The following is a 9,006-nucleotide window of genomic DNA, read 5'->3' as shown; positions in this document are numbered from 1 at the left end:
CTAATATTTTGAATAAAAAACGTAAGAGAAGTAAAGTTAATTTAGCTATTCTCCTTGTGGAGTTAATTTTTGCTGTTTATATATAGAAAGTATTTTGCTCTACTCAAAAGTTAAGATTCTAGCGGATAGAACGAAGTAGTCCACACTTGTCTGTTCTTTGTAAACACGACATTCAGAGTCAACTTTTACCTTCTTCTCTTGTCCCGATATAATAACTAGCAATAGCTATGAACTCGAACATAACGTAAACAGCAGCATTCACTGACACACACCGAGGTACATGGGCATGCGTAGAAAGAAACGCTACTTCAGGACGCTGAGATCGATACGTGAGATGATGTAGTACTAAGTCACGACGTTTCCCGGTAAATAGAAAATTGTATCGTAATTTGATTGGCTTTTGCTCAATTATGTTTATGTATATTATATATATATATATAATATTAAATAATTATGTTATTACTTTAACAAACTGTTGGCGGACCGGATAAACCGAAGTTGCGGGCTGTAGTTTGGAGATCCCTGTTCTACCCTATAGCTGTACCAATTGAATCTAAAACATAACGGTTATCAACGTTATGATGCTAACATTCTGAAATGATTTCTAATATAAATACAAACCTCGTTTTTAATATAATCTCACAGGGAAAAGTTGATGATTCCTTTATCTAGGAATAAATATGAAACTTTGAAACACTGGTCCACAGCAATACCAGTAGGATAGAAACCATTATAATGATTTACAGTGTGGGTGTTATAGCACGAAAGGCTTACAAATCCCATAACAGAAAATATTTAGGCCTTTTTATCAAATATTTAAACGCTAATATCAAATTATATTATTCATCCCAAATACGTGTCCGTAGTGAAGCGGGGGCGCTTTATTTGCTGTTTTTTGGATTATCTGATACATCTATTAAGATATTTCAACAACCGCGGGTAATTTATTAGAAAAATAGGCTTAGCTTTATTTTAATGTCACTATTTGTGATATCGAATTAAACATTGATGTTCAAATTTAGATATATACTTAAGATACGCGCGTAGCAGCAGTTAACTTTATCATAAACAAGATGATATTAACTCTTAAAGATACCTCAAGACACTTATTAGTCTTTGATAACGCGATATTAAACTTGTAACATGATTTGTAAAACGTCTTAGTACTAAAAGTGACCACAATATCATTTTGAAGGAAGACACAGAACAATGTCAATTATTGATGCTCGGACGTTGATTGGTTAAGTTCTCTGAATGATCAACAAAAGTTTGAACAACTTTCAATATGTTTTCACAGTAACTCCATAAAAAGTTTACTGATATATCCTGGTATGGCTTACTGGTCATTTCAACATCATCACCTTGATAGGTTGTGGTTTGGTTAATTGGTCATGCTAACATTACCAACTTAGTAGTTCGTGGTATGATTAATTGGTCACGTCAACATTACCACCTTTACAGTTCGTGATATGGCACAACCTTGGTAGTTCGTGGTATCACATTTAAGTGTGTTATGAAATGAACAGAGCTTCCAGGGTCTAGTACCATCAGAAGTTTCTTTCAGTTCATTTTATGAATCAAAACAAAAAACACTTTCCCATCCACATAACTTCATATTTAGTACAAAACACAAATGTTAGTGATTGTAGATTTGGTGAGCGATCCGCTCTTTATCAAACTGGAAGATGAGTCGAACCTGAGAGGTGGAAAGAAGCTAAGACTGTATACTGAAAGATGTTAGAAACCTGAGGAGTAGAAATGAGAACTGGTATCTATAATATACTAAAGTTGAACCGACCGACGAAAGTAGGTTATGATGATTAACTGGAAGATGATAGAAATGAGATGGGGCATCATCCAGAAAAGGTTGAAGATGGACTTAAGTGGAAGAGAAGGAAAACAAGATGATATATTATAGTTTACAACGCTATGAGCTGTCCATGCTTTGCCTATCACACGTATCGAATCTCGGTTTTTAGCGTTATAAGTCTAAGTCTTACTACTGTACAGCTCGAGGAGAACATATCAAGTGGAATAATACGTTTATTAAAAGGTCTTTACTAGATAATTAGTTTTCTCAAAGAGAACGAAATGTTACTTTTATAACGCGCCTACAGCCGAGAAAACTTGAGGCGTGTTTTACTACATTTTGCGGGATCGAACTCCAGATCTTCGATGTGCAGCCCGATATCCATACTCCGTTCATCACGGAGAAAACACTGTTGACAACTACAGTCAGTCCAAGATTCAGTGTTTCGATTGCTTCCACTGAAAGTGTTGATTCGTTCATCAACTGAGGGGAATGTAGTCGCATCTTAAAAATCAACATGTGTTACTACTGTTTTTAGCTGTTAAAAACACTGACAGAGGACGTGACTCTAAATACACAGAAGTGAGTCATCATGAAACTCTTACGTTGTAGTACCTGTTGTCTTTACTCTTTGTAGTTGTATGGATCGTCGAAATGTCTGGATATTTGAGTGTCTGAACGTTCGTAGTATCCGAATATTCAAGTGCCTACGTGTCCGAGATGTCTGGATATTTGAGGGTCTGAACGTTCGTAGTATCCGAATATTCAAGTTCCTACGTGTCCGAGATGTGTGGATATTTGAGGGTCTGAGCATTCATAGTATCCGAATATTCAAGTGCCTACGTGTCCGAGATGTCTGGATATTTGAGTGTCTGAACGTTCGTAGTATTCGAATATTCAAGTGCCTACATGTCTGAGATGTCTGGATATTTTAGTGTCTGAACGTTCGTAGTATCCAAATATTCAAGTGCCTACGTGTCCGAGATGTTTGGATATTTGAGTGTCTGAACATTCATAGTATCCGAATATTCAAGTGCCTACGTGTCCGAGATGTCTGGATATTTCAGTGTCTGAACGTTCGTAATATCCAAATATTCAACTGCCTGCATGTCTGAGATGTCTGGATGTTTGAGTGTCTGAACGTTCGTAGTATCCGAATATTCAAGTGCCTACATGTTCGAGATGTCTGGGTATTTGAGTGTCTGAACGTTCGTAGTATCCAAATATTCAAGTGCCTGCATGTCCGAGATGTCTGGGTATTTGAGTGTCTGAACGTTCATAGTACCCGAATATTCAAGTGCCTGCGTGTCCGAGATGTCTGGATATTTGAGTGTCTGAACGTTCGTAGTACCCGAATATTCATGTCCGATATGTTTGGATATTCGAGTGCCTGGATGTCCAAGATATCTGGATATTTGAGTGTCTGAACGTTCGTAGTACCTGAATATTCATGTCTGATATGTTTGGATATTCGAGTGCCTGGATGTCCAAGATATCTGGATATTCGAGTTTCTAGATGTCTGAGTTGTTTGAATGTTTAGATGTCGGAATGTCTGAGTGAGAATGTCCGAGGTATTGAAATGTCTTGATACCAGAGACATATATATGTCTTCTATTACCAGAGTTTTGTTCAAAGGGAAATATGACAACCGAACTTCGTCACTCAACTTTAAACTGTCAACTATACTGTGAGTACCGTGGTACTATCACTGATAGCTTCTCAAAGTCACTAGGTATTTTCATAGTGTCATGTATAAAATCCATCCGAGGTACTTCTGTTGTTTGGTGTTTCCAATAAATTAGGAGGAAGAAGGAACTTTCCCGTTTTACAAGTGATGTATACAGAAACGTGCTCTGCTGCTTGTTGAAGGAGATATGAGGTCAAAGTGTTCCACTGCTCGTTGAGGTGAAAAAGTGAAGATACTTGTTGGTTTCAGGACTGACATTTCATGACTTAAGATACTTTTTAATGAGTTTTAAACAATAAACGCGAGAGCTGCTCATATAACTGCAGAAGTTCAACCACAAGGTTTATCCAGATAATAAAGTTTGGAGAATGGGAAATGAAAGAAGGTTTTGATAAGTTTACGTCGTCATCAGATACAAACTCATCCAAAACCTAAACTAGTTTACTGGCATTAGATACAACTGATTATTGTTGAAACAAAACAGATGTTTCCAACTCATATCAAACACTTGAAAACGTATAAATAGACATGGCTTTTGTATGTTTAGTATCTCAAATGACGTTTCAAACGTGTCTTTAGAGATAGTGTCTCCTTAAATGAAATTCGTACGTAGGTTTTAATGTAAATTAAATGTGTTTTTTTTTTAAAAAACAACTTATATTTTCATGATTTCCCTTGATGCGATATAACTTTAATTTTTCCACTTACAACATAAGACTTGTGAGGTTTGTATGTAAAATGTCAAGTTATAATTAAAAAAAAAAGTTTAAACATCTCTTTTCAGGTTGTCTCATCTATGCAGATAACCGACAGAGCATCAATTTCATCACTTCATGATGTTATCCGTAGAGGCAAATCTCTAAGAGAAACTTGTAGGGTGATGACAAAGCCGAGACTCTGGGGAAGGTGTTGAACGACGTATGTTATAATCTCGAAACCAATGACTGTTAGCGTTACTCTCAGTGTCTCTCGCGAATAGGACGAAGCACTGTCAAGAAAGCAGGTAGAGAGTTCCCGCTGATTGTGTTATGTGATTTCAACAAACACAGATTTTGTTTTTCACTTAGCTTTTGAATTATATCAAATTAAAGTACATATAAACATGATATTTATTTAGACACGATAACTTGACGAGTTGAATAGCATCCTAATCCTTTTCCAGCTATGTCTAAAGCAATGCATTTGCAAACAAAACAACAACACAGAATTCCAGGATATGAAATTAACTTATTTTGTGTTTTTGTGCATGTGCCTTCAATATTTCATTGCATTCGTGACCAGTTCACAAAACTGAAACCAAGAGTTACCAATGAAATAATTCGCCAAACATTTTACTCGTGACTAACTCTTTGTTCTCGTGTCTAACTTCTCTCCTTACTCGTGTTTAACATTTTGTATCTGTTCTCCTGTCTAACTTCTCTCTTTACTCGTGTTTAATCCTTTGTATCTGTTCTCCTGTCTAACTTGCCTCTCCTTACTCATGTTTCACTATTTGTATCTGTTCTCCTGTCTAACTTCTCTCTTTACTCGTGTTTAATCCTTTGTATCTGTTCACGTGTCTAACTTCTTCTATCTTTACTCGTGTTTAACCACCTGTATCTGTTCTCGTGTCTAACTTCTCTCCTTACTCGTGTTTAACATTTTGTATCTGTTCACGTGTCTAACTTCTTCTATCTTTACTCGTGTTTAACCACCTGTATCTGTTCTCGTGTAAAATTTCTCTCTTTACTCGTGTTTAATCCTTTGTATCTGTTACTGTGTCTGCCTTCTTCTCTCTTTACTCGTGTTTAACTCGTTGTATCTGTTCTCGTGTCTAATTTCTCTCTTTACTTGTGTTTAACCCTTTGTATCTGTTCTCCTGTCTAACTTTGCCTCTCCTTACTCATGTTTCACTATTTGTATCTATTCTCCTGTCTAACTTCTCTCTTTACTTGTGTTTAACCCCTTGTATCTGTTCTCATGTCTAACTTCTGTCTCTAATCGTGTTAAATCCCTTGTATCTGTTCTCGTGTCTAACTTCTGTCTCTAATCGTGTTTAACCCCTTGTATCTGTTCTCATGTCTAACTACTTGTCTCTAATCGTGTTAAACCCCTTGTATCTGTTCTCGTGTCTAACTTCTGTCTTTAATCGTGTTAAACCCCTTGTATCTGTTCTCATGTCTAACTTCTGTCTCTAATCGTGTTAAACCCCTTGTATCTGTTCTCGTGTCTAACTTCTGTCTCTAATCGTGTTAAACCCCTTGTATCTGTTCTCGTGTCTAACTTCTGTCTTTAATCGTGTTAAACCCCTTGTATCTGTTCTCATGTCTAACTTCTGTCTCTAATCGTGTTAAACCCCTTGTATCTGTTCTCGTGTCTAACTTCTGTCTTTAATCGTGTTAAACCCTTTGTATCTGTTCTCGTGTCTAACTTCTGTCTCTAATCGTGTTTAAACCCTTGTATCTGTTCTCGTGTCTGGCTTCTCTCTTTTTTGTCGTGTTTAAGCCCTTGTATCTGTTCTCATGTCTAACTTCTGTCTCTAATCGTGTTAAACCCCTTGTATCTGTTCTCGTGTCTAACTTCTGTCTCTAATCGTGTTAAACCCTTTGTATCTGTTCTCGTGTCTAACTTCTTTTCTCCTAACTCATATTTAAACCTTTCTATCTCTTCTCATGTCTACCTTCTCTCTTTACTCGTGTTTAACTCTTTGTATCTGTTCTCGTGTCTGACTTCTCTTTTTACTAGTGTCTAACCCTTTCTATCTGTTATTTCAACACACTTTCTCTTTACTCGTGTTTAACTCTTTGTATCTGTTCCCGTTACTGACTTCTCTCTTTACTAGTGTCTAACCCTTTCTATCTGTTATTTCAACACACTTTCTCTTTACTCTCTGTCTAACTCTCTTATTCTACTCTTGTGATTTATCTCCCTCTCCTAGCTGCCACCCCTCTATTTATCCGTAGTTCAATATTCCTTTTTCTACTTTTTTTCTTTACAAACAAACTATGGAATCTGTTTTGAGACAGTTGACACGTCACAGTGGTGACGTTCCAATCAGAATTTCTCACAGAAAACTCCACGAAAGTTTATTATCAGGAAAAGTGTTATTTCTTGTTGGAAAGTGTTATTTGTTGTTGGAAAGTGTTATTTGTTGTTGAAAAGTGTTATTTCTTGTTGGAAAGTGTTATTTGTTGTTGAAAAGTGTTATTTGTTGTTGGAAAGTGTTATTTGTTGTTGAAAAGTGTTATTTCTTGTTGGAAAGTGTTATTTCTTGTTGGAAAGTGTTATTTGTTGTTGAAAAGTGTTATTTCTTGTTGGAAAGTGTTATTTCTTGTTGGAAAGTGCTATTTCTTGTTGAAAAGTGTTATTTGTTGTTGAAAAGTGTTATTTCTTGTTGGAAAGTGTTATTTCTTGTTGGAAAGTGTTATTTCTTGTTGAAAAGTGTTATTTGTTGTTGAAAAGTGTTATTTCTTGTTGGAAAGTGTTATTTCTTGTTGAAAAGTGTTATTTCTTGTTGGAATGTGAAGAAACTTTTAAATAATTGTTTGTGAACCCGCAAGAGATGTAATATTTTGAACAAAATTCAGCTGAAATTAATATTTAACTAAATCTTGTGTGTTTTGCTGATAGATGGCAGTGTGTCATAATTGCAGTTCTTGAAGAACGAAACACACTGCTCCCATAAACGTTTTCATTTTCCTGGAAACTATTTTATTCGTTTATAATTCACCTATCAACAAGTTTTATCAACGTTTTGTACTCAGAACTATTTGGAGAAAAGACTGAAGTAATGCTTCGTGTTGTTATAGTCAAAATCAAGTTCTCTTAGCGTTGAAAAACATAATAATAATAATGTACTCTAGCGCCTTCTATTATGTTATGATCAAACTAAATAAACATTTCATTAATTCGCACGCTGTCTTTAATTCATCACTATTCTATCCTGTCGCTGCAATGAACAGGTTTTTATTTGTTTGTATATTTATGCGCAATGTTACAGAAGAAGCTATTTGCCCACCACAGATATCTAACTTTAATTTTTAACGTTATAAGCCTTAAAACTTACACGCGGGACCGTGAGGGGAAAGCCGCAATGTTGAATCTCATTTATATAAAAAAAATAATTAATTTATATGGGAGAAAAAGCTTTATTTGATTTTATAGAAAGGATGCGCTAATCACGTTACCAGTTATGTCAAAACTAAAATATATGTTCGTAATATGTTTGTTAGTTACCATTACTTTCCCTAACATACTTTAATGACCTATTTTACAAATGATTTACTAACTGTTCGTAATTCATCTTCTGAAACAGGACATGCAATCACTCGAGATACTGACTTAGGTGGATCGAGGTGTGTACCTTTAGTCGTGATTCAAGTTTAGGTGAATGAGACAAGTCCAGTAAATAGACGTCGATGGACTAATGAAATGTGGACTTTGATTTACTGTAAAATGTAGAATTAGTGTGTTACAGACGTAAATGGATCAGGGGTGTGAAAGGGACTGATTTAGACGAATCATGAGAGACAGTTTCCCCCATGATGGTACAGGATACGTCTCTGCACATTTGGGATAATGTTAGTTTTATTGTAGACATTGAAGGTTTACAGCTAATCACTTGAACACCTTTCAAGCTAGTATAAGTAAGTGTCAGAGATTAGAGAGGAGTTCTTAATCTTTAGGCAGTCTACTTACTTTAAGAAAGTTTGGTAATAGCACCCTTGTTGTTGAAACACCCATCCAACTACACACAAGTCTACAGGGTGCTCAGACATGTTTCAATATAGAATACAGGAGGTAAATATGAATGACAATTATAAACAATGTTGAAAGTGACCCCCGTTGGCATCAATACAGGCCTGGATTCTTCTTATTTTGTTTTTAAACACCACTATCAGTTGCTGGCTTGAAATAAACTGGATAGACATATGATTACAAAACTGCACAGTGACTTTCCGAATACCCTGTATAATTGTTAACGTGTTACTGTCACAGATTTTAACTGCTCCTACTTATTCATGTTCAAGACAGTTTTTTTTTTTTGTTTATTTTAGAGCAAAGCCACATTTGGGTGTCTGTTGTTTCTACCGTGGAATCGAACTCTGGATTTTAGCGTTGCTAGTTGGCTTACCGCTGTCCCAAGGAGGGAACTTCAAGGCAGCTATAAGGACATGGCTACCGAAACATTATCCAACCCTAGATTTGAGATCAAAGTAGAAAGTGCCCTGTTTCGTTTCTACGAAGACGCCAGAGCATGACAACTTATTGTTGTCGCTAGCAAGCTAGGTGTATTCTCTATGACATGGGTGGGGATTTGTGGTAGCATGGAGATTAAATTTTTACATGTAGCCATCATTTTGATTTTGGTGGTGATCAGTGGTAACATGGAGATTAAATTTGTACATGGAGCCATCCTTTTGATTTTGGTGGGGATCAGGGGTAACATGGAGATTAAATTTGTACATGGAGCCATCCTTTTGATTTTGGTGGGGATCAGTGGTAACATGGAGATTAAATTTGTACATG

The sequence above is a fragment of the Tachypleus tridentatus genome, chromosome 3, assembly GCF_004210375.1.
Source record: "Tachypleus tridentatus isolate NWPU-2018 chromosome 3, ASM421037v1, whole genome shotgun sequence".
Classification (NCBI taxonomy): domain Eukaryota; kingdom Metazoa; phylum Arthropoda; class Merostomata; order Xiphosura; family Limulidae; genus Tachypleus; species Tachypleus tridentatus.
Note: the sequence above shows the minus strand (reverse complement) of the source record.